This window comes from Cherax quadricarinatus, chromosome 82 (assembly GCF_038502225.1).
Source record: "Cherax quadricarinatus isolate ZL_2023a chromosome 82, ASM3850222v1, whole genome shotgun sequence".
In the NCBI taxonomy this organism is placed as follows: domain Eukaryota; kingdom Metazoa; phylum Arthropoda; class Malacostraca; order Decapoda; family Parastacidae; genus Cherax; species Cherax quadricarinatus.
In genome coordinates, this window is record NC_091373.1 from 19,235,580 (window position 1) to 19,259,039 (window position 23,460).

General features: G+C 41.8%; 1 pseudogene; it reads left to right on the forward strand.

Moving 5' to 3' along the window:
* The first annotated feature begins 10,124 nt into the window (after positions 1-10,124).
* Positions 10,125-18,406, forward strand: LOC128702937 (ATP synthase subunit a-like; annotated as a pseudogene).
* The last annotated feature ends 5,054 nt before the right edge of the window (positions 18,407-23,460 follow it).

The following is a 23,460-nucleotide window of genomic DNA, read 5'->3' on the forward strand; positions in this document are numbered from 1 at the left end:
CTTGTCATAAAACTCCAGGAGGTTTGTGATACAAGATTTGCCTTCCATGAACCCATGCTGGTTTTCATTTATAATCTTGTTCCTTTCCAGGTGTTCGACCACTCTCCTCCTGATAATCTTCTCCATGACTTTGCACACAATACATGTCAGAGACACAGGTCTGTAGTTTAGTGCCTCGTCTCTGTTTCCTTTCTTAAATATGGGGACTACATTAGCTGTCTTCCATTTCTCAGGTAGTTGCCCAGTTTCAAGGGATGTGTTGAAGATTGTGGTTAGAGGCATGCACAGCATCTCTGCTCCTTCTCTAAGGACCCATGGGGAGATGTTGTCCGGTCCCATCGCCTTTGAGGTGTCAAGGTCACTTAAGAGCTTCTTCACCTCCTCCTCAGTTGTTCGTATGTCATCCAACACTTGTTGGAATATTCCCTCTTGATGTTCCCTTCTGTGCTGTCTTCCCACAGCCCTTCCTGTCTCTACTGTAAAAACTTCCTTAAATCTCCTGTTCAGCTCCTCACATACCTCCTGATCATTTCTTGTGAGTTCTCCACCTTCTGTCCTTAATCTGATCACCTGGTCTTTGACTGTTGTCTTCCTCCTGATGTGGCTATACAACAGTTTCGGGTCAGTCTTGATTCTCGATGCTATGTCATTTTCATACTGTCGCTGGGCCTCCCTCCTTACCTGTGCGTACTCATTCCTGGCTCTGCGACTGATCTCCCTATTTTCGTGTGTTCTCTGCCTTCTGTACTTTTTCCATTCTCTATTGCATTTTGTTTTTGCCTCCTTACAACGTCGGGTAAACCAGGGGCTCGTTCTGGTCTTCCCGTTGTTACTGTTGCCCTTGGGAATAAACCTTTCCACTGCCTCCTTGCATTTTGTTGTTACATATTCCATCATTTCATTTATTGGCTTTCCTGCCAGTTCTCTGTCCCACTGGACCTCCCGCAGGAAGTTCTTCAACCCTATGTAGTCCCCTCTTTTATAGTCAGGCTTTTCCCATTCAACTCCTGTTATTCTCTCCACTTGCAGCTCTACTATGTATTCAAAGCACAGAACCACGTGGTCGCTAGCTCCTAGGGGACTCTCATACTTGATGTCCTCAATATCTGAGCTGCCCAGGGTGAACACAAGGTCCAATCTTGCTGGTTCATCCTCCCCTCTCACTCTGGTAGTGTCCTTAACATGTTGGTGCATGAGGTTTTCCAGCACCACGTCCAACATCCTGGCTCTCCATGTTTCGGGACCCCCATGTGGCTCCAGGTTTTCCCAGTCAATCTCCCTGTGGTTGAAATCCCCCATAACCAGCAACTTTGCTCTGCTGGAGTGAGCTCTTCTTGCCACCTCATCAAGTGTGTCCACCATTGCTCTGTTGCTCTCTTCATATTCCTCTCTTGGCCTCCTGCAGTTCTGTGGTGGATTATACATCACTGCAATGACCACTTTGTGTTCCCCAGACTGAAGTGTACCTGCTATGTAGTCTCTTTCTCCCGTCTCATCTATTCCTTCCATTTTCTCGAATTTCCATCTGTTTTTTACGAGCAGAGCAACCCCACCTCCCCCCATGCCCCTTCTATCTTTCCTCATGATCTGGTATCCTGGTGGGAAGATTGCATCTGTTACTGTCTCCATGAGTTTTGTTTCTGTAACTGCTATGATGTCTGGGGACTTCTCATTGATTCTTTCTTGCCATTCCTCATGTTTATTCGTTAATCCATCTGCATTTGTGTACCAAACCTTCAACTTCTGTTCTAATACTGTAACTGTGGTGCGGGGGGTGGAAACAGAGGGATCGGTGTGTGATGGTTGGTTTGGATTGTTCAGTTGCCTTGGGGGTGTCGTGGCTGGAGTCCTTCTGCAGGTGTTTCTGGGGGTGCACTTGTCCTTCCATTTGATCCTGGATTATTCTGCTCTCCTTTTTCATTTCCTCCCATTTCTCCTTTCGTTTTTGAACTCTCTTTTTCATTGTCTTCCTTTCGTCCTGTGTTCTGTCTCGATCGAGGTACACACTCCGGAACTCCTGTTTGCCTCTCAACCGTGCTTTCTCCTGCAGGATCATGGCTCGGGTTGATTCTGCCTTGAAAATTACTTTGAGAGGCCGATTCCTTTTCTTTGTGAACCACCCAATTCTCTGAAAATTTGCCACCTGGGTCATGTCCCCCTCACCTATCACCTTCATGATATCTTCAATCGCTTTTTTCTCCTCCTGCTTTCTTTCATCATAAGTTTCCCCTTTAGCTTCGTCTAGCCCATAGACAAACACGGATCTTTCCCTTTCCACCTCCCACTGTGACTCCCATTGCATCCTCTGATGTGTTTTAGTTCCTTCCCGTGGAGTGTTCCTTCCTTCAGTCCCTTCCCTAGTTATTGCCCCTATGCTTCTTGGTTTATCCTTCCTGCTCACCTGCTCCTGGCCCCCACAGGTATCTGGTAAGGTCCTTGCACATGTCCTAGTTCCTTCAATGTCTTCCAACCTCTCATTCTGTCCTAGTGTGCTCCCTGTCTTTGTTTTGGCCCCATGTGGGTTTGACAGGACCTCTGCATACAGTTTAGTTTCCATGTGTGTGTGTGTGTGTGTGTGTGTGTGTGTGTGTGTGTGTGTGTGTGTGTGTGTGTGTGTGTGTGTATGTGTGTGTGTGTGTGTGTGTGTATGTGTGTGTGTGTGTGTGTGTGTGTGTGTGAGTGATGTGTGATATGTGTGTGTGTGTGTGTGTGTGTGTGTGTGTGTGTGTGTGTGTGTGAGTGATGTGAGATGTGTGTACTCACCTATTTGTACTCACCTATTTGTGGTTGCAGGGGTCGAGTCACAGCTCCTGGCCCCGCCTCTTCGCTGATTGCTACTAGGTCCTCTCTCTCCCTGCTCCATGAGCTCTATCATACCTCGCCTTAAAACTATGTATGGTTCCCGCCTCCACTACGTCACTTTCTAGGCTATTCCACGGCCTGACTACTCTATGACTGAAGAAATACTTCCTAACATCCCTTTGATTCATCTGAGTCTTCAACTTCCAATTGTGACCTCTTGTGTCTGTGTCCCTTCTCTGGAACATCCCGTCTTTGTCCACCTTGTCAATTCCGCGCAGTATTTTATATGTCGTTATCATGTCTCCCCTGACCCTCCTGTCCTCCAGTGTCGTCAGGCCGATTTCCCTCAACCTTTCTTCGTAGGACAATCCCCGTAGCTCTGGGACTAGTCTTGTTGCAAACCTTTGCACTTTCTCTAATTTCTTGACGTGCTTGACTAGGTGTGGATTCCAAACTGGTGCTGCATACTCCAGTATGGGCCTGACATAAATGGTATACAGAGTCTTAAACGAATCCTTACTGAGGTATCGGAACGCTATCCGTAGGTTTGCCAGGCGCCCGTATGCTGCAGCAGTTATCTGATTGATGTGCGCCTCAGGAGATATGCTCGGTGTTATACTCACCCCCAGGTCTTTTTCCTTGAGTGAGGTTTGCAGTCTTTGGCCATCTAAACTATATTGTGTCTGCGGTCTTCTTTGCCCTTCCCCAATCTTCATGACTTTGCATTTGGCAGGGTTAAATTCAAGGAGCCAGTTGCTGGACCAGGCTTGTAGCCTGTCCAGGTCTCTTTGTAGTCCTGCCTGATCCTCATCCGATTTGATTCTTCTCATTAACTTCGCATCATCTGCAAACAAGGACACTTCTGAGTCTATCCCTTCAGTTATGTCGTTCACATATACCAAGAACAGCACAGGTCCTAGGACTGACCCCTGTGGAACCCCGCTTGTCACAGGCGCCCACTCTGACACCTCGTCGCGTACCATGACTCGTTGTTGCCTCCCTGACAGGTATTCTCTGATCCATTGCAGTGCCTTTCCTGTTATGTGTGCCTGATCCTCTAGCTTTTGCAGTAACCTCTTGTGAGGAACTGTGTCGAAGGCCTTCTTGCAGTCCAAAAATATGCAGTCGATCCACCCCTCTCTCTCTTGTCTTACTTCTGTCACCTTGTCATAAAACTCTAGTAGGTTTGTGACACAGGATTTTCCTTCCCTGAAACCGTGCTGGTTGTCAATTATACACTTGTTTCTTTCCAGGTGCCCCACCACTCTCCTTCTGATGATCTTCTCCATGACCTTGCATACTATACACGTTAGTGATACAGGTCTGTAGTTTAGTGCCTCATGTCTGTCTCCCTTTTTAAAAATTGGGACTACATTTGCCATTTTCCATACCTCAGGGAGTTGCCCAGTTTCAAGTGATGTGTTGAAGATCTTTGTTAATGGCTCACACAATATCTCTGCTCCCTCTTTAAGGACCCATGGAGAGATGTTGTCTGGTCCCACCGCCTTTGAGGTGTCAAGTTCGCATAGCAGCTTCTTCACCTCCTCCTTGGTTATATGTACCTCATCCAGCACTTGCGGGTGTGCCCCCCTGTTCTGATTTCCTGGAATCCTACTGGGTTCCACTGTAAATACCTCTTTAAATCTTGTGTTGAGCTCCTGACATACCTCTTGGTCGTTTCTTGTGAATTCCCCATCACCCTTCCTCAGTCTGATTACCTGGTCCTTGACTGTTGTTTTCCTCCTGATGTGGCTGTACAACAGCTTCGGGTCAGTCTTTACTTTTGATGCTATGTCATTTTCATATTGTCTCTGAGCCTCCCTTCTTATCTGTGCATATTCGTTCCTGGCTCTTCGGCTGATTTCCTTATTTTCCTGAGTTCTCTGTCTTCTGTACCTTTTCCATTCTCTAGTACACCTAGTTTTTGCCTCCCTACACCTTTGGGTGAACCAAGGACTCGTTCTGTTCTTCCCATTATTTCTGTTTCCCTTGGGAACAAACCTCTCCTCTGCCTCCTTGCATTTTGTTGCTACATAGTCCATCACCACAACCTATATTAGTCCCTTTTATATTATAATTTTATACTATAATTCTAACTTTAAAAAATTACCTTTATAGTACTACCTACTATCATATTCCCAAGCTCCACTATTTGATCATCACTTTATTTGTATTAGTCCCTTAGCTCATTATTTTACATTTGTTAAATAATCCAGGTGCTATTTTTTAGCTTAAGACTATTTACTTTGTTTTATACTTAATTCAAACTATAGATTCACTACAAATCTTATGATTACAAGCATTGATCCTGATACCAACCTCTTATTTAATGACTTAAATGAATCAAACAGTAACTGTAATTACTACACTGCAGAACAATCAAAGGCACTTCTCAGTGCCAACAACAACATAACTATATTTAACTACAATATCAGATCTTTAAGCAAGCATTACGATGACCTCATAGCATTACTAAATTCCTTACATGCCAATATGTCCATCATTACACTAACTGAAACCTGGCTAAAGCCTGATAGTACAGATGTCTATGCCATTCCTGGTTACACAGCCATACACAACTGTAGGCCAGATCAACAAGGGGGTGGCACAGCCATATACTACTCAGACCAACTAGAATGTATCACTAATACTTGCACAAGGGATGAACATGGGGAATATATAATAGCTAAATTCAAATCAAAGTACCTACAAAAACCTCTCACATTGATAAACATCTACAGAGTTCCACAGTCAAACATTAGCCAATTTAGTCAAAATCTAGGAAGTATGATAACTGATGCACGCATGAACAAAGATCACTTACTACTCTCAGGTGACTTCAATATAAATCTCCTGCAAGACCAGGACCCACACGTTACTGAATTCACAAACACAATGAGTAACTGTATGTTACTACCAACAGTAACAAAACCTACAAGAGTTACAGAGACTAGTGTTTCCCTACTTGACCACATCTGGACCAACACCATATCCCCTTTAAAATCAGGCATAATTACAGATAATACCACAGACCACTACCCTACTTTCCTCATAACAACTCTTGGTAAACTACCCCAAGACACTACTAAAGTCACCTTCAGACTTCACAATGAGGCAGCCATTAATAACTTCACAACAGCAATAGCAAACATTGATTGGCACACTGAGCTAGAAACCTATACAGATATTGACGAATGTATTAATAATTTTCTAAAAAAAACCCAATACCTCTATAACAAGCACTGCCCTAAAAAAACTAAACAGATGACAGCAAAGAGACTGAACAGTCCCTGGCTAACACCCAGCATTCTCAAATCCATAAATACAAAACACCAATAGAGCTACAGATGTCCCTCTTAACATAATGATAAATGGATCACCTATCACAAAACTAACAGAGGAAAAATTCTTAGGAATCCACCTTGATAATAGACTCAAATTTCATACACATATACATCAAATTTCTAAGAAAATTTCCAAGACTGTAGGCATACTATCGAAGATACGGTACTATGTTCCACAGTCAGCCCTCCTGGCCCTATATCACTCTCTTATTTACCCCTATCTCACCTATGGAATTTGTGCATGGGGCTCAACAACAATTAACCATCTCAGACCACTAATTACCCAACAAAAGGCTGCAGTTAGAATGATAACAAATTCTCACCACAGGCAGCACACTCCACCAATATTCAATACACTAAACCTACTCACCATACAAAACATCCATACTTATTACTGCACCTATTACATACATAGAACACTTAACTCTGATATTAACCCTCCCCTCAAACATCTCCTTGCCAACCTCAACAGAACACATGACCATAACACAAGGCACAGATCACTCTTTGATGTTCCTCGTGTCCATCTCACACTATGCAAAAACTCAATGCACATAAAAGGCCCTAAAATCTGGAATTCATTACCTGTAAATATAAAAGAAACACAACCTGTTTATAAATTCAAGTCTCTTCTCAAAGATTACTTACTCACCCAAAACCAAATAAATACTGAATAACTGAACATTATAAATTGTATATCTTAAATGTTTCTCACAATTATATCACATAAATGTTAAACCTAAAACCCAATCTAACTTTATTATTTTTTAAATACACTACCTAACAGAATCACTACCTAACTGAATGCAACCATATGACCTGTCTTTGTAATACTCACTTGTGCTTTATAGTTATCTGTTTACATTAATGTTTTTATCACTGATTTCATCATTGCTTAGTAGCAGCGCTGTATAGTCCTAGTGGCTTAGCGCTTCTTTTTGATTATAATAATAATAATAATCATTGCTTAGTTAATCTTAAGTTAATTTTAAGCCAGCCCGTAATGCTATGCATAGTATAAGTGGCTTTGGCATACTGCTCTTATCTGTATTTTTTTTGTACCTCTGTATGTGTGCACAAATTGGAAATAAATAAATAAATAAATAAAAATTTCTTGTACTGGTTTTCCTGTCAGTTCCCTCTCCCACTGAATGTCTTGAAGGAAGTTCCTCATGCCTGAGTAATTCCCCCTTTTGTAGTTTGGTTTTTCCCAGCCTATTCCTGCTACTCTCTCCACTTGGAGCTCAACTATGTAGTCGAAGCACAGAACCACATGATCACTAGCTCCCAGAGGCCTTTCATACATGATACCCTCGATGTCCGAACTACTCATGGTGAATACAAGGTCCAGTCTTGCTGGTTCATCCTCTCCTCTCTCTCTGGTAGTGTCTCTAACATGTTGATGCATGAGGTTTTCCAGTACCACATCCATCATCTTGGCTCTCCATGTTTCGGGACCCCCATGGGGCTCCAGGTTTTCCCAGTCAACCTCCTTGTGATTGAAATCACCCATAACTAGTAACTTTGCTCCTCCCATGTGTGCTCTCCTGGCCACCTCGGCTAGTGTGTCGATCATTGCTCTGTTGCTCACATCATATTCTTCTCTTGGCCTCCTGCAGTTCTGTGGTGGGTTGTACATTACTGCAATTATCACCTTATGTCCCTCAGACTGGATTGTTCCTACTAAGTAGTCCCTTTCGCCCATGCCATCCATTCCTTCCATTTTCTCAAAATCCCACTGGTTTTTAATGAGCAGTGCAACTCCTCCTCCCCCTCTCCTCCCTCTGTCTTTCCTGAGGATTTGGTATCCGGATGGAAAGATTGAATCTGTTATTATTCTGGTGAGTTTTGTTTCTGTGAGTGCTATTATGTCTGGGGATGTCTCTTTGATTCTTTCGTGCCACTCCTCATACTTGTTTGTTATTCCATCTGCATTTGTATACCACACCTTCAACTTCTTTTCTAAGACTGTGGTCTGGGAGGTATATTGGGGTTGGGGAAGTGGGAGACCTGGTAAGGAACTATGGGTTGTTGCTGTAGGGGTGGAGTTTGTAATGTAGTGGGTGGGGGCATTGGATGTGGCATGGGTGTTTTGATTTAGAGTGTTTGGTTGCACTGGGGTTGACCTGGTTGGGAGGCTTCTATAGGAAGTTGTGAGGGAGGCTGTATTTGATCTTCTTCCTGGGTCTGGGATCTCCTGTCTGTCTTCTCCATCCCCTCTCTTTCCTCCTTTCGCCTTTGTAACATCTCTCTCAGTTTCTGCCTTTCTTCTTGTGATCTGTCGCGGTCGAGATACACCTTCCTGTATGCCGGCATGTCCCTTAATCGTGCTTTCTCCTGCAGGATCCTGGTCCGAGTCGCTTCTGCCTTGAAGGTCACTTTCACTGGCCGGGTTCTTTTTTTTACAAACCCCCCTATTCTCCGAAAATTTTCCAGCTGGGTCATGTCGTCTTCTCCTATTGTTTTCATGATGCTTTCAATTGCTTTTTTTTCCCCTTGTTTTCTTGCTTCATATGTTTCCCCTTCAGCTTCCTGGAGCCCATACACAAAGACTGACCTCACCCTTTCATTCTCCCACTGCTTATCCCTGTGTATCCCCTCATTTAATTTGGTTTCCTGCACTGCAGCTTTCCTTTCTTCAGTTTCACTGGCTAATGTACTTGGGCTCAGTGGCCTGTCATTTTCCCTTCTCGGCTTTCCTTGGGCTCTGTTGTTGTCTGTTAGGGCCTCCACATAAAGCTTAGCTCTTTCATTTACTACAGTCTCCTGTGATAGAGCCTCCCCATGCAGCTGTGCCCCTTCTTTCCCTACAGTCCCCTTATTTGTGGCTGAGGTAGCAGTCTCTGTTGTCAATCCCAAAATATTCTTTAGTTCTTTAGTCTGTTTCAGATTTTTTAGTTCCTCTTCTAAACTCTGTATCCTAGCCTCTGCTGCTTTGATATGCAGCTCCCACTTCCTGCTTTCCATATCTATCCTCTCTTCCATTCTCATGCTAAGTTCTTCTAGTTTCTTTTCCCATTCATGATCTCTTTTTATGAGCTCTGCTGCCCAATCTTCCTTTGCAGCTTCCTCCTCCTGTCCCTTGGTTTTTCTTGTTGCTCTCTGACAACCCATTTTTGTTTCATCCTGATTGCCTCAGAGTGGGAAACCTATGTAGTTCTGTATGTTAGGTTAGTAGTGTGTATGTCAGAGTGTGGGGGGGGAGGTAGCGGAGGAGCTGTGGCTATGTGGGAGAGGAGTGGGGAGGGGTCAGGAGGGTCTGGGTGAACGGGGGAGGGGAGGGTGAACGAGGGAGGGGAGGGATCAGGGGAAGAAGTGAGTTGTCGGTGGTGAGGGGGGGGAGTGTATGTGTGTGTGTGTGTGTGTCTGGATATGTGTGTGTGTGTGTGTGTGTGTGTGTGTGTGTGTGTGTGTGTGTGTGTGTGTGTAATCCTGTGTGGAATTATGTGTGGGTTTATTATGTACTGAAAGGTAGGTGGCTTGTGGGTTGTAGTGTAGTCTCAGTGGTCCTTTCTGCCCACAACTTCTTGTGACCTGACCCCCAACCTCCTGGGGCTTGACCGGCACGTACTTACAGTGTGTGTGTGTGTGTGTGTGTGTGTGTGTGTGTGTATATGTGTGTGTGTGGGGGGGGAGGTATGCAGGGAGATACTGTTAATACATACCAGTAATTCTGGGTTATAAAAAGCGATAATTGCTACTAGGGTCTAAAGCTTCAATAAGTGTCTGCCCTTGTGTGTGTGTGTTAGGGAGGGATGGTTAGGGGGGGGGTAGATCCGTTATACCTCTCTGTTCTGTCTTTCCTAGAAATGCTACACTCTTCGCTTATTGTCCTTTCTGGATTTAAGTATCAATTATTGCTGTTATTATCCTATTCCTTGTTCACGTTTAGAGAGGACTTCCTAGCTTCCTAAGTGTTCTTACTACTAATAACTACTGTAATAGCTTGCAGGAGTGAGTGACCAGTATCTAACAGCGATGCAAGACCAAGCCAAGCCAAAAATGCGACATGCAAACCACAATATAGGTGATACTTGCGCTGGCAACGGTCATGCCAAGTTGCCAGATGCTGATGACGTAGTCTTCGTACGTAGCCTAAATCCCTATTTTGGAGATCCTTCATCCGTGATGATTATAACCACATGTGCTCATACGTCCCTCGTTCCTCACGCGATTTCACTTTTCACTTATGATATTATACACTTCACATTATATACACTTCACTTTATATGTATAATGGCACACAACTTGTCGTGACGTCACTGCTTCAGGCCTACCGCTGCCTAGTAGACCAAAACGTTTGGATAATTTTGGATAATGGATAATTTCAGGCTTTCTCACGACTTTTTCTAACTAATAACTTTAGCTATCACTCGTATTATTGCTCACTGACGATGTCACTACCACTGATTACTGTTAGCAGTCACTGCACCCTTAAAAACACTAGGATTCTCGGAGCCTTGTGTGCCCACGTCTGCACCCACAGACCCACGTTGTGTGTGTGTGTGTGTGTGTGTGTGTGTGTGTGTGTGTGTGTGTGTGTGTGTGTGTGTGTGTGTGTGTGTGTGTGTGTGTGTGTGTGTGTGTGTACTCACCTAGTTGAGGTTGCGGGGGTCGAGTCCGAGCTCCTGGCCCCGCCTCTTCACTGATCGCTACTAGGTCACTCTCCCTGAGCCTTGAGCTTTATCATACCTCTGCTTAAAGCTATGTATTGATCCTGCCTCCACTACATCACTTCCCAAACTATTCCACTTACTGACTACTCTGTGGCTGAAGAAATACTTCCCAACATCCCTGTGATTCATCTGTGTCTTCAGCTTCCAACTGTGTCCCCTTATTACTGTGTCCAATCTCTGGAACATCCTGTCTTTGTCCACCTTGTCAATTCCTCTCAGTATTTTGTATGTCGTTATCATGTCCCCCCTATCTCTCCTGTCCTCCAGTGTCGTCAGGTTGATTTCCCTTAACCTCTCCTCGTAGGACATACCTCTTAGCTCTGGGACTAGTCTTGTTGCAAACCTTTGCACTTTCTCTAGTTTCTTTACGTGCTTGGCTAGGTGTGGGTTCCAAACTGGTGCCGCATACTCCAATATGGGCCTAACGTACACGGTGTACAGGGTCCTGAATGATTCCTTATTAAGATGTCGGAATGCTGTTCTGAGGTTTGCTAGGCGCCCATATGCTGCAGCAGTTATTTGGTTGATGTGCGCTTCAGGAGATGTGCCTGGTGTTATACTCACCGCAAGATCTTTTTCCTTGAGTGAGGTTTGTAGTCTCTGGCCCCCTAGACTGTACTCCGTCTGCGGTCTTCTTTGCCCTTCCCCAATCTTCATGACTTTGCACTTGGTGGGATTGAACTCCAGGAGCCAATTGCTGGACCAGGTCTGCAGCCTGTCCAGATCCCTTTGTAGTTCTGCCTGGTCTTCGATCGAGTGAATTCTTCTCATCAACTTCACGTCATCTGCAAATAGGGACACCTCAGAGTCTATTCCTTCCGTCATGTCATTCACAAATACCAGAAACAGCACTGGTCCTAGGACTGATCCCTGTGGGACCCCGCTGGTCACAGGTGCCCACTCTGACCTCTCGCCACGTACCATGACTCGCTGCTGTCTTCCTGTCAAGTATTCCCTGATCCATTGTAGTGCCTTCCCTGTTATCCCTGCTTGGTCCTCCAGTTTTTGCACCAATCTCTTGTGTGGAACTGTGTCAAACGCCTTCTTGCAGTCCAAGAAAATGCAATCCACCCACCCCTCTCTCTCTTGTCTTACTGCTGTCACCATGTCATAGAACTCCAGTAGGTTTGTGACACAGGATTTCCCGTCCCTGAAACCATGTTGGCTGCTATTGATGAGATCGTTCCTTTCTAGGTGTTCCATCACTCTTCTCCTGATAATCTTCTCCATGATTTTGCATACTATACATGTCAGTGACACTGGTCTGTAGTTTAATGCTTCATGTCTGTCTCCTTTTTTAAAGATTGGGACTACATTTGCTGTCTTCCATGCCTCAGGCAATCTCCCTGTTTCGATAGATGTATTGAATATTGTTGTTAGGGGTACACATAGTGCCTCTGCTCCCTCTCTCAATACCCATGGGGAGATGTTATCTGGCCCCATTGCCTTTGAGGTATCTAGCTCACTCAGAAGCCTCTTCACTTCTTCCTCGGTTGTGTGCACTGTGTCCAGCACATGGTGGTGTGCCCCACCTCTCTGTCTTTCTGGAGCCCCTTCTGTCTCCTCTGTGAACACTTCTTTGAATCTCTTGTTGAGTTCCTCACATACTTCACGGTCATTTCTTGTTGTCTCTCCTCCTTCCTTCCTTAGCCTGATTACCTGGTCCTTGTCTGTTGTTTTCCTCCTGATGTGGCTGTACAACAGTTTCGGGTCAGATTTGGCTTTCGCTGCTATGTCATTTTCATATTGTCTTTGGGCCTCCCTTCTTATCTGTGCATATTCGTTTCTGGCTCTACGACTGTTCTCCTTATTCTCCTGGGTCCTTTGCCTTCTATATTTCTTCCATTCCCTAGCACACTTGGTTTTTGCCTCCCTGCACCTTTGGGTAAACCATGGGCTCATCCTAGCTTTTTCATTATTCCTGTTACCCTTGGGTACAAACCTCTCCTTAGCCTCCTTGCATTTTGTTGCTACATATTCCATCATCTCATCTGTGTGTGTGTGTGTGTGTGTGTGTGTGTGTGTGTGTGTGTGTGTGTGTATGTCGTGCCGGATAGATAAGACTGGTCAGTTAGCGACAACTCATTTATGTTAATATAAAAATTAATGATTTTGTTCCAAAAGAACCTTAGGAAACTTACCTAACTTTATTATAACAAGTGCAATTTAATTTAGCCTAATCCAACTAAATATATTTTAGATAAGTTTACAATAATTTAATAATAAACAAACACAATGAAATATATTTTTTCGTTATGATCAAAATGATTTTTATGAAATTATTGCAGCAACAAGAGCACTGCTATTTAGCCAAAATAGCAAGTTTTACCTATTCAGCACAACAGATTATATATATATATATATATATATATATATATATATATATATATATATATATATATATATATATATATATTATATATATATCAATAACAACACTGCGCTAGCCAAGGATTCTAACTCATGTTGTACTGGCCTGCCACTGTGAGCGAGAACCACATGATGCCTTTACCCACAGGACCACACAATCTTACAAGAACCAAGCACCCAGCAAAGCTAGGTGTATTACTCTTGGTCCGAGGATATACGGAGGTGTGGGAGATTTCAAACTAATTTCATTCTCATCCCTGTTTGGTGTACTAGCCTACTAGCAGCATATATATATTATTGTAACCAGGAAACGAGTGGTATTGATCAATAACAACACTGCGCTAGCCAAGGATTGGAGCCCATGTTGTACTGGCCTGCCACTGTGAGCGAGAACCACATGACGCCTTAACCCACAGGACTACCCAATCCTACAATAATCAAGCACCCACCTCATGGTGAGCGGAAATTCCATGATGATCTAACCCACGAGATCATACAATCCTACAAGAATCACTCACCCAGCAGAGCTAGGTGTTGTATCGTGAGGACATTCGATGGTGTGGGTGCTTCCGAGCAAATTTCATACTCCTCCCCGTTTGGTGTACTAGTCTCCACTGCTCGTGGAGGCTAGTACACCAGCTGTGTTTCAGAGGATATGAAAAACACGGCTGGAACAAGTGTAAAACCCTTCAAGAGGAAACTGGACAAGTATCTTCACCAGGTGCCAGATCAACCAGGCTGTGATGGATGTGTGGGGCAGCTGATCTCCAGCAGCAACAGCCTGGTTGACCAGGCAAGCACCAGATGAGCCTGGCCGGGTTCCGAGAGTAGTGAAACTCTCGAAACTCTTCAAAGGTATATATATATATATAAAGACAAAATACATTGACAAAACATTCACAAAAATACGATAGAAAGTAAAAGAACATAGGTAACTCAGAGCTACATCTCGAATACTTCGTCCAGCTCCCCGGCGGTGGGCCGCATGCCCAGAATGCTGCAGGCATTTCCTCTCTGGATTGCAACACTGAGTCTCTGAAAGAGGAAGCTGGTCGCCCTGTGGTCCTTGGTTTCTATGATGAGCTTTTCACCCAGCTCTATTAGGAACTTTAGAGCACACTTGCCCCATGCTCCAAGGGACTCCGACCCTATTGGGATGAAGTTATAGCAAGGGGGAAGGTCTTCATATTTGCAGATCTTCTGGGTCTCCCTGTGGCTGGCAACTCCACCCCCTTCCACTACGGAGTATGGCAAGTAGGTGTCTGCCAATGTGGCAGCACATGTGTAGTCCCAGGCAATCTGCTTTCCATCCTTCCAAGGTAGCATAGTGGCTCCATCAGGACGCTTTTGACTTCCGTCAGACCTCTGCATTTGGGGTTCCCGTTGAGCTGGGCAACGGGCTGTGGCGAGGCTTCTCTTTATGATGTCATTGACCTCCTCATGCCTGGCATACTTCCCTTCTGCTGTGTGACACACGAGACCATGAAGTCCGAATTGATCAGCTGTCGCCCTGCCGCAAATACACCTATGTTCGGTGAGGATGGGGGCGGCTAGGCGAAGAGCAACACCAGTCCAAATGGCCTGTGGGTCTAGTCGAGTGCCCAAGGAGGAATTGGGAACAGCTAACAGGAAATCTCCTGAGTGTGGTGCCTTCACTGCCAGGAGACGAGCTTTGTCCTTTCCTGAGGCATTGGAGAGCATTGTGTTGGCGATTTTTTCCATGATCGGTTTGTCCCAGTGGGACTGTTTGTGTTCTTTTGGAGGAGCTGGTCTACTGGAGGAATCTGTAAGGGTGTCCCACCGAATCGCTGCTTCAGTAAACCTGGGGTCTTGAGCTCCTACCACGTCTCTCAAGCGTTCGGGAACAATCTTCTTGACTAATGCACTGGAAGCCAAACACGAAGACAGAAAAGCAGGTAAAGCAACATGCGTTGCTTTACGCACCCCTATACCTCCCAGTCGCACTGGGAGGGTTGCCTGATCCCATTGCTGATCCTCTAGTGACAGGTTCAGTGCCTTCTTAAGGGTTGACCTCAGGTGTGCGTCATATTCGTCGAGTGTTGGGTTGTCAAAAGAGGGTGCACACCTCAGGAAGTAAGTGAGTCTTGGAATAGTAAGGCACCTTGTGAGGAGATACAGAGCATCATGGGCATCAAGATTGCTTATTCTCTCCTCCATTCTCATCAGGTCATTCAATTTTTCCTTGGGGACTGTGTCGATGGCCTGGTGACCCAGCGGTGCTCCCAGGAGGGTACTGTTGGACGGAGTGGTAGTAGAGACTTCTGGGAGGATTCTTCGCACAGCATTGATTATTTCCTGGTTCGCTGTGATGATTTCACACTTGGAGGGATTGAGGATGAGTCCCAAGTCTTCTCCCTATGTTTTCACCAGTTGTAGGTCCCCTACCAGGGACTCTTCAGTACCTGCCAGAGTGCCATCATCCAGGTACCAGATGTTGAGCTCGCTGCATAGGCTGGAAGTTAGTTCTCTTACTGCCAAGCAGAAGAGAAGCGGAGCTAGTGGGTCACCCTGCTGAACACCTTCTGATGATTGAATTTCATGTTCTCCAAACAAAAGAATTAAGGGTTTGGTGTAGCCAGCTGAGATGAAGGGAAAAAGACTGGGGAAGCGATCCCGAGCAGCTGGCAAGACAGCATCTCTCTTTACCATATTAAAGGCATTTCTAAAATCAAGTTTGACTACAGCCTTGTCTTCTGGTAGGTCCCTGATGTAGGCCCTTGCTGCATGAGCTGCAGCTTCACTGCCTTGAGGGACCCCAAAGCCCAGTTGGTGTGGCTGGAGTAAACTTATATATATGTCGTGCCGAATAGGCAGAACTTGCCATCTTGGCTTAAATAGCCACTCTCATCTTGCCATATAGGACAAGCGAAAATTTGTGTATGCAATAATTTCGACAAAATCATTCTGAACCTAACGAAAAAAATATATCTCACTGTGTTTGTTTAGTATTAAATTACTATAAACAAATCTAAAATATATTTAGTTGGGTTAGGCTAAAATAAATTGCTCTTGTTATAATAAGGTTAGGTAAGTTTTCTAAGATTCTTTTGGAGCAAAATTAAAATTTTTTACATTAAAATTAATAAAAAAAAATATATCTTTAAACGTATAAGAGAAAATTTTAGAAAGGACTTAATTTTAAATGAGTTCTTGCTAATTGACCAGATTTACATATTCGGCACGACATAATATATATATATATATATATATATATATATATATATATATATATATATATATATATATATATATATATATATATATATATATATGCAAGGAATTCGCGAGAGCATGCGAAATCTACACATTGTTCAAATCTCTAGTAAGGCTGATGCATGCAGGGGATGAGATGAAAAGCTGTAAGCCTTCTCCCTGAAAGCTGGCTGCCTTGGATCAAACGTGTAGCGCATGCTACACGCCGAGGTATTGTCCAGTGTGGGTAGATTGGTAAAGCACTGCGTACTTTGTCCTAAGGTTCGTAGGTTCGAGTCTCCTTCAGCCAGAGATCAGTGTTTATATATATATATATATATATATATATATATATATATATATATATATATTAGATTTATACCAATTTTAATTGAAAGAATCTCGGTAGACTCCTTCTTAAATTGAATTTCTAGAAATTCATAATTATCTGCTCTTCTCTCCAGATAACTTATAAAAGTTTAGGTCTTTTAAACCTAAAAAAGTAGCTCTCCTACTTCTAGAGACAAAAATTAGTTAAAAAATAACATTAGTTTGTCAGATTAAAGTTATCGTATTTATGATATTTTTGAATGCCTCAAATAGGGCCACTACTATGATTTAATCTTTTTTTGACATTCATCCTAGGATATATTTTATTTTCTATCATCAACTTCTTTTCCAAACTCCCTATTAAAACAGAAACCTTCATTCACAAACCAACACTTCTAGAAAAACCCTGAAAATAACAAGATTGTTTTCCATTTTTGAACCATCCTCAAGCATTCTCTCACTCAACCTAAACTAAATATCAACATTCTTAGGATTTCTATTCGTCCCAATTCTTTTTTGAGCTTCACCATCTCGATGACTTCATTTGTGATTTAAAATTGTATCCGCCCTTCATAACGAATTTAAGACAATTTTAGGACCCTCCAACCCAGGTTTATCATTTTTATTCGTTTCATTATTTAGTTTCATTCTTTTTAATAACTCCTTAGGTCTCCTTCCTTATGTCTTTACTAGATCTAGACATTTAACAATAACCCTGACCTTGGCTCTACCTTTATGGCTATCTTTTATTTTGTTTGGATGATTAAGACAAAAATTAGTTAAAAAATAACATTAGTTTGTCAGATTAAAGTTATCGTATTTATGATATTTTTGAATGCCTCAAATAGGGCCACTACTATGATTTAATCTTTTTTTGACATTCATCCTAGGATATATTTTATTTTCTATCATCAACTTCTTTTCCAAACTCCCTATTAAAACAGAAACCTTCATTCACAAACCAACACTTCTAGAAAAACCCTGAAAATAACAAGATTGTTTTCCATTTTTGAACCATCCTCAAGCATTCTCTCACTCAACCTAAACTAAATATCAACATTCTTAGGATTTCTATTCGTCCCAATTCTTTTTTGAGCTTCACCATCTCGATGACTTCATTTGTGATTTAAAATTGTATCCGCCCTTCATAACGAATTTAAGACAATTTTAGGACCCTCCAACCCAGGTTTATCATTTTTATTCGTTTCATTATTTAGTTTCATTCTTTTTAATAACTCCTTAGGTCTCCTTCCTTATGTCTTTACTAGATCTAGACATTTAACAATAACCCTGACCTTGGCTCTACCTTTATGGCTATCTTTTATTTTGTTTGGATGATTAAACCACACTAAGCATATATTTGCGCATCTAGTACCTCAAGGAACCCCAAATGTGCTTATACCTTTTATAGTTCTCATTGAAACAATTAGAAACATTATTCGGCCAGGAACATTGGCAATCCGACTCGCAGCAAATATAATTGCAGGCCATCTCCTTCTGACTTTACTCGGAAGGATAGGACCTTCTTTATCATCCAAATTATTAATCTTTCTCATTCTAGCCCAAATTCTTCTTATATTAGAATCTGCCGTTGCAATCATTCAATCTTATGTATTTGCAGTTCTCAGAACTCTTTATGCCAGTGAAGTAAATTAATGTCATCACACAGACACCACGACTTTCACTTAGTTGATATAAGACCCTGACCCTTAACAGGATCAATCAGAGCCATACTTCTTACATCAGGCCTTATTAAATGATTTCATCAATTTAATCCAGATCTTCTTTTTAGTTTTATTCCTATTATTTTAACTATAATTCAATGATGGCGAGATGTAACTCGAGAAGGAACATATCAAGGACTCCACACTCAAATTGTTATAAAAGGTCTACGATGGGGAATAATTCTGTTTATTGTCTCCGAAGTATTATTTTTCTTCTCTTTTTTTTTTGGGCTTTCTTTCATAGAAGACTTGCACCCACAATTGAAATTGGTATGTTTTAACCACCAGAAGGCATCCAACCTTTTAACCCCTTCCAAGTTCCCCTTCTCAATACGACTATTTTACTTTCATCAGGAGCGACAGTAACCTGAGCACATCACGCAATCCTTAACTCTCAATACTCTAAAGCCATGCAAAGTTTAGGTCTAACTATTCTCCTAGGAGTTTACTTCACTTCCCTTCAAGCATACGAGTATTTGGAAGCATCCTTCTCTATCGCAGACTCAATTTACGAAACTACTTTCTTTGTAGCAACTGGATTTCATGGTCTTCACGTAATTATCGGAACTCCTTTTTTAACAGTTTGTTTTTATCGTCTTTACAAGTGCCACTTCTCTAATAACCATCACTTTGGATTTGAGGCTGCAGCTTGATACTGACATTTCGTTGATATAGTTTGATTATTCCTCTATGTCTTTATTTACCGATGAGGAAGATAATTTTTTAGTATAAATGGTACATCTAGCTTCCAACTAGAAAGTCTAATTGTTTAGAAAAATTAATTTTAACTATCAACTTAATCATCCTTCTGACTCTCTCGATTACAACACTAATTATAATTTTATCTTCAATTTTATCAAAAAAAAAAAAACATTATTGACCTAGAAAAAATATTCCCATTTGAATGTGGGTTCGACCCTAAGACCTCGGCCCGATTACCTTTTTCTCTTCGGTTCTTCCTCATTGCTGTAGTTTTCCTATTTTTTGATGTAGAAATTACATTAATTCTCCCTCTAGCCCATATTTCCCCTTTTACAGATATTTTCTCTTGAAGATTTACAGGATTATTTTTTCTCCTAATCCTTCTCTTCGGCCTCTATTATGAATGATACAAAGGCGCCTTAGAATGATCCAGCTGGAAATGTAGTCAACAATGACATATGATTTGCATTCATAAATTGTTTACTTAAACCTTTTTCAAATTAGAAAGCGAAAAATTGCGTTTAGTTTCGGCCTAAATTTTGGTCCACAAACCTCTAATTTATTTTGACAGAAGCCAAAATCAGAGGCATGTCACTGTTAATGATAAAATTGAAATTCTTCTTTCCTGCCAAAGAGAATTATGCCAGCGAAAAAGCTTCTAACTTATTTCCCGAGCGGTTAGACTCCGTTCACTTCTCTTTTTTATAGTGTATATAACATATTGCATTTTCAATGTAAAGCTGAAGATTTTTTCTTCTAAAAATATCACCTACAGGTTAATAACCGCCTTTGCAGCTTCAATGCAAAATTCTAATTTAAAATATATAAGTAAACTAAATAAAAATAAAAAACATGACAACAACTCAAATAAAAAATCCTTTTATATAAATTATAATCATATTCTCCTGTCTCAATTGTAAGTAACCAGAACCTTTTATTAACCTATCAAATCCTCCCTCACCTCCAAAATATTCTGACCAACCTTTATCTCCGACCTTGAAAAAAGTATCCCCCTCCTTAGTCTCCAGCGAGATACCCTAAACGTCGACAAAATTGGTATAAATCATATAGACCCTATAAACACAACATAAGAATAAAACCCAACAGACTTTAGTCTAGTTCTTGCCCTAACTATGTTAATTACATAACCTAAAAGAGCCCCAACCCCTCTCACTAATAAAGCCAAAATTTTAAAAAGCGGCCTCAAACAAATCATATAAGGTTCTGGAAATACTACTCAAGCTAAAACACACCCTCCTATTACCGCCCCAATCCTTAATATTATTATGCCCCCCAGCATTATTCTGTGCCTTTCCCTAACAAATATTATAGACCTTATATTAGAAAAGCACCTTATTCTATAATAGATTAATCGAAATGTATAACATACTGTTAAGCCATTGCTTAAAACATATAAAAAAATCTAAAAATATTAATTTCCCTTATAAATGCACCAAAAGAATCTTAGAAAACTTACCTAACCTTATTCTAACAAGCACAATTTATTTTAGCCTAATCCTACTAAATATATTTTAAAAACGTTTACAGTAATTTAATACTAAACAAACACAATGAAATATATTTTTTTCGTTAGGTTTAGAATGATTTTGGCGAAATTATTGCATACACAAATTTTCGCTTGTCCTATATGGCAAGATGAACGTTGTTATTTAGGCCAAGATCGCAAGTTCTGCCTATTCGGCACGACATATAATATGTATATATATATATATATATATATATATATATATATATATATATATATATATATATATATATATATATATATATATATATATATATATATATATATGCAAAACAACCACTGTGAAAAAAACAGCGAAATTCCAAGTGCTTTCGTGACTTCTCACATTATCAAGGAACTATAAAAATCAAAACATCAACACCATCACCATCAGTCTGCGCCAGATGGTGCTATTGCCCCTGGCATAAATGCTGTTCTGGTAGACAGTAACTGTAAGAATGGAGAAATGAATGTTAGTGGCCTGGAGGGAGATATGAGCTCTACTGGGGAAAGAGGTGTAGACAAGGACATGCAAAAGCCAATGTTACAAACTAGCAATACCACGGGAGATAGTAAACAAGAAACAGTGAAGATAAATTACCAAAAATAACTGATGAAGGCTCCATTGTTAGTATTAGCTCTGAAGATAGTAATGAAACAGGAAAACACGCACCAGCAGAGAATACACTCACAAAAACCAAGGGAAACAGAAACTAGGCCTATGCAAATTCTGTGCACTTGGTATCTGCAGGCATGGAATATCTGGAAAAACAGATGGTACATGCAACTTTGACCAATCAAGAAAATGCCATGCCCATATGACAACAGGAAAATGTAACCTCCCTTCCTGCAAGCTTTTCCACCCTGAAATAAGTTACGCTTCATTTCAGGAAAGACAGTACTACAACTTACATTGCCAGGAACACCACCTAAAGGAGACAAGAAGATACAGAACATCCAGACCATGGGAAAACCTGGGTAGTCACAGCCACTCCAGAGAGAGTTTTTCTCAGTGCCAGGAAGGAAAAAAAGGTGGCAGGAAATGACACAAATCGTACACCAACTCCGATCATTTCTAGAGTGGAATCACAGTCCATGGCGTCCACTCCAAAATAACTTATATTAGTGCCAGGAAAAATAAGACCCCAATACCACCAATCCGACAACATTCATCTTTGCAAATATACAGGGTTTCAAGCCAGCAACGAACAACAAAATACCTTTCATCCGTGGACAGCTTACAGTCAAACGCAACGTTCGCGGTTTTCACAGAAACCCAGATAAAGAATCACTTGGACAATGAAATATGGATCCTGGGTTACAACCTACACAGATGCAACAGAGTGAACAGGCAAAAGTAGGGGGTTGGCCTGTATATCACACAGTCACTTACATGCTCAGAACTACTAAATGCCTCAAATGATGTAGTTGAAGTTTTAGCAGTAAAGATCGAGAACCAAAACCTGGTCATTGTGGTTGTATGCAAGCCTCCAGATGCAACGTCCCAACAATTCCAGGAACAGCTTTTGAAAATTTACCACTGTTTGGAAAATCTTCCAGCTCCTGCCCCCAACATCTTGCTCCTAAGGCACCTGAAATGGAGGAATAAAGTAATTAATGTTGTAGCAGAGATACCAGGAGGCAGCTCAGATGAAAACTCGCACACACACGAGCTTTTAAATCTCTGCACCAAATTCACCTTAAACTAGCAAATACTAGAGCCTACAAGATTGGAGAATACACTGGACCTCATCTTCACTAACAATGATGATCTGATACAAAATGTCACCACATCAAAAACAATATACTCAGATCACAACATCATAGAGGTTCAGACATGTATGCGTGGGGCCCCAGACAGACAACATATGATCAGTCACGAGGGAGCCTTCACCAAATTCAACTTCAATAACAAAAACATTAGGTGGAACCAAGTAAACCAAGTTATCAATGATATAAACTGGGAAGATAGCCTAAGCAACATGGATCCCAACCTATGTCTAGAACAAATTAACTGTGCTCAAGGCATATTCCTTTATGGAAAAGGAGATGTAAACTAGCAAGAGAAAGGCGCTTCCTATACAGGCAAAGGCAAAGAATAACAGAGCGGCTAAAAGAGGCCAATATATCTGCAATACGTAGGGAGACACTGGTCAGAGAAATAGCAAACATTGAAGTAAACCTGAAGGAATCTTACAGGAGTCAAGAAGTGCAGGAAGAACTAAAAGCCATAAATGAAATTGAAAGAAACACAAAGTATTTCTTTTCTTCTGCCAAATCAAAGTCGAGAAGAACATTCAGTATTGGGCCCCTACTTAAACAAGATGGGTTCTACACGGATGACAGTGTGGAGAAATTTTCTCCAGGAGGGGGGTATCAGCCCCCTTCAGCCCTTTCAGCCCTGAGGGGCCAAGCCCTCTCAGCCCTGAGGGGCCACTCAGAAGGGGCGAGCGTCTTGTTTACTGCTAGAGTGAGTAATTGATCACAGATGCTATGCCACGTAGTCAAGTGACCTCTGCTCCTTGCAGCGGTGTTGCAAAGTGTATTTTTATAAGAGACAATACATTCTTACTTTAGCAGGACAATTAAGGAAAATCCTGCTCCCACTTTATTACCATAGTAAAGATAGTGTACATTGTTGTCTATGATTAAGACAGCAAGAAACAAACATTCTGCTTTGCTTCATCGAGGAGGTGACAAGGATGCAAGGTACTAGGTCAGCGTTTTTTTTTTGTGCTGGGGGCAGTGACGGCATGGAGCGCTGTGGCGTCTGG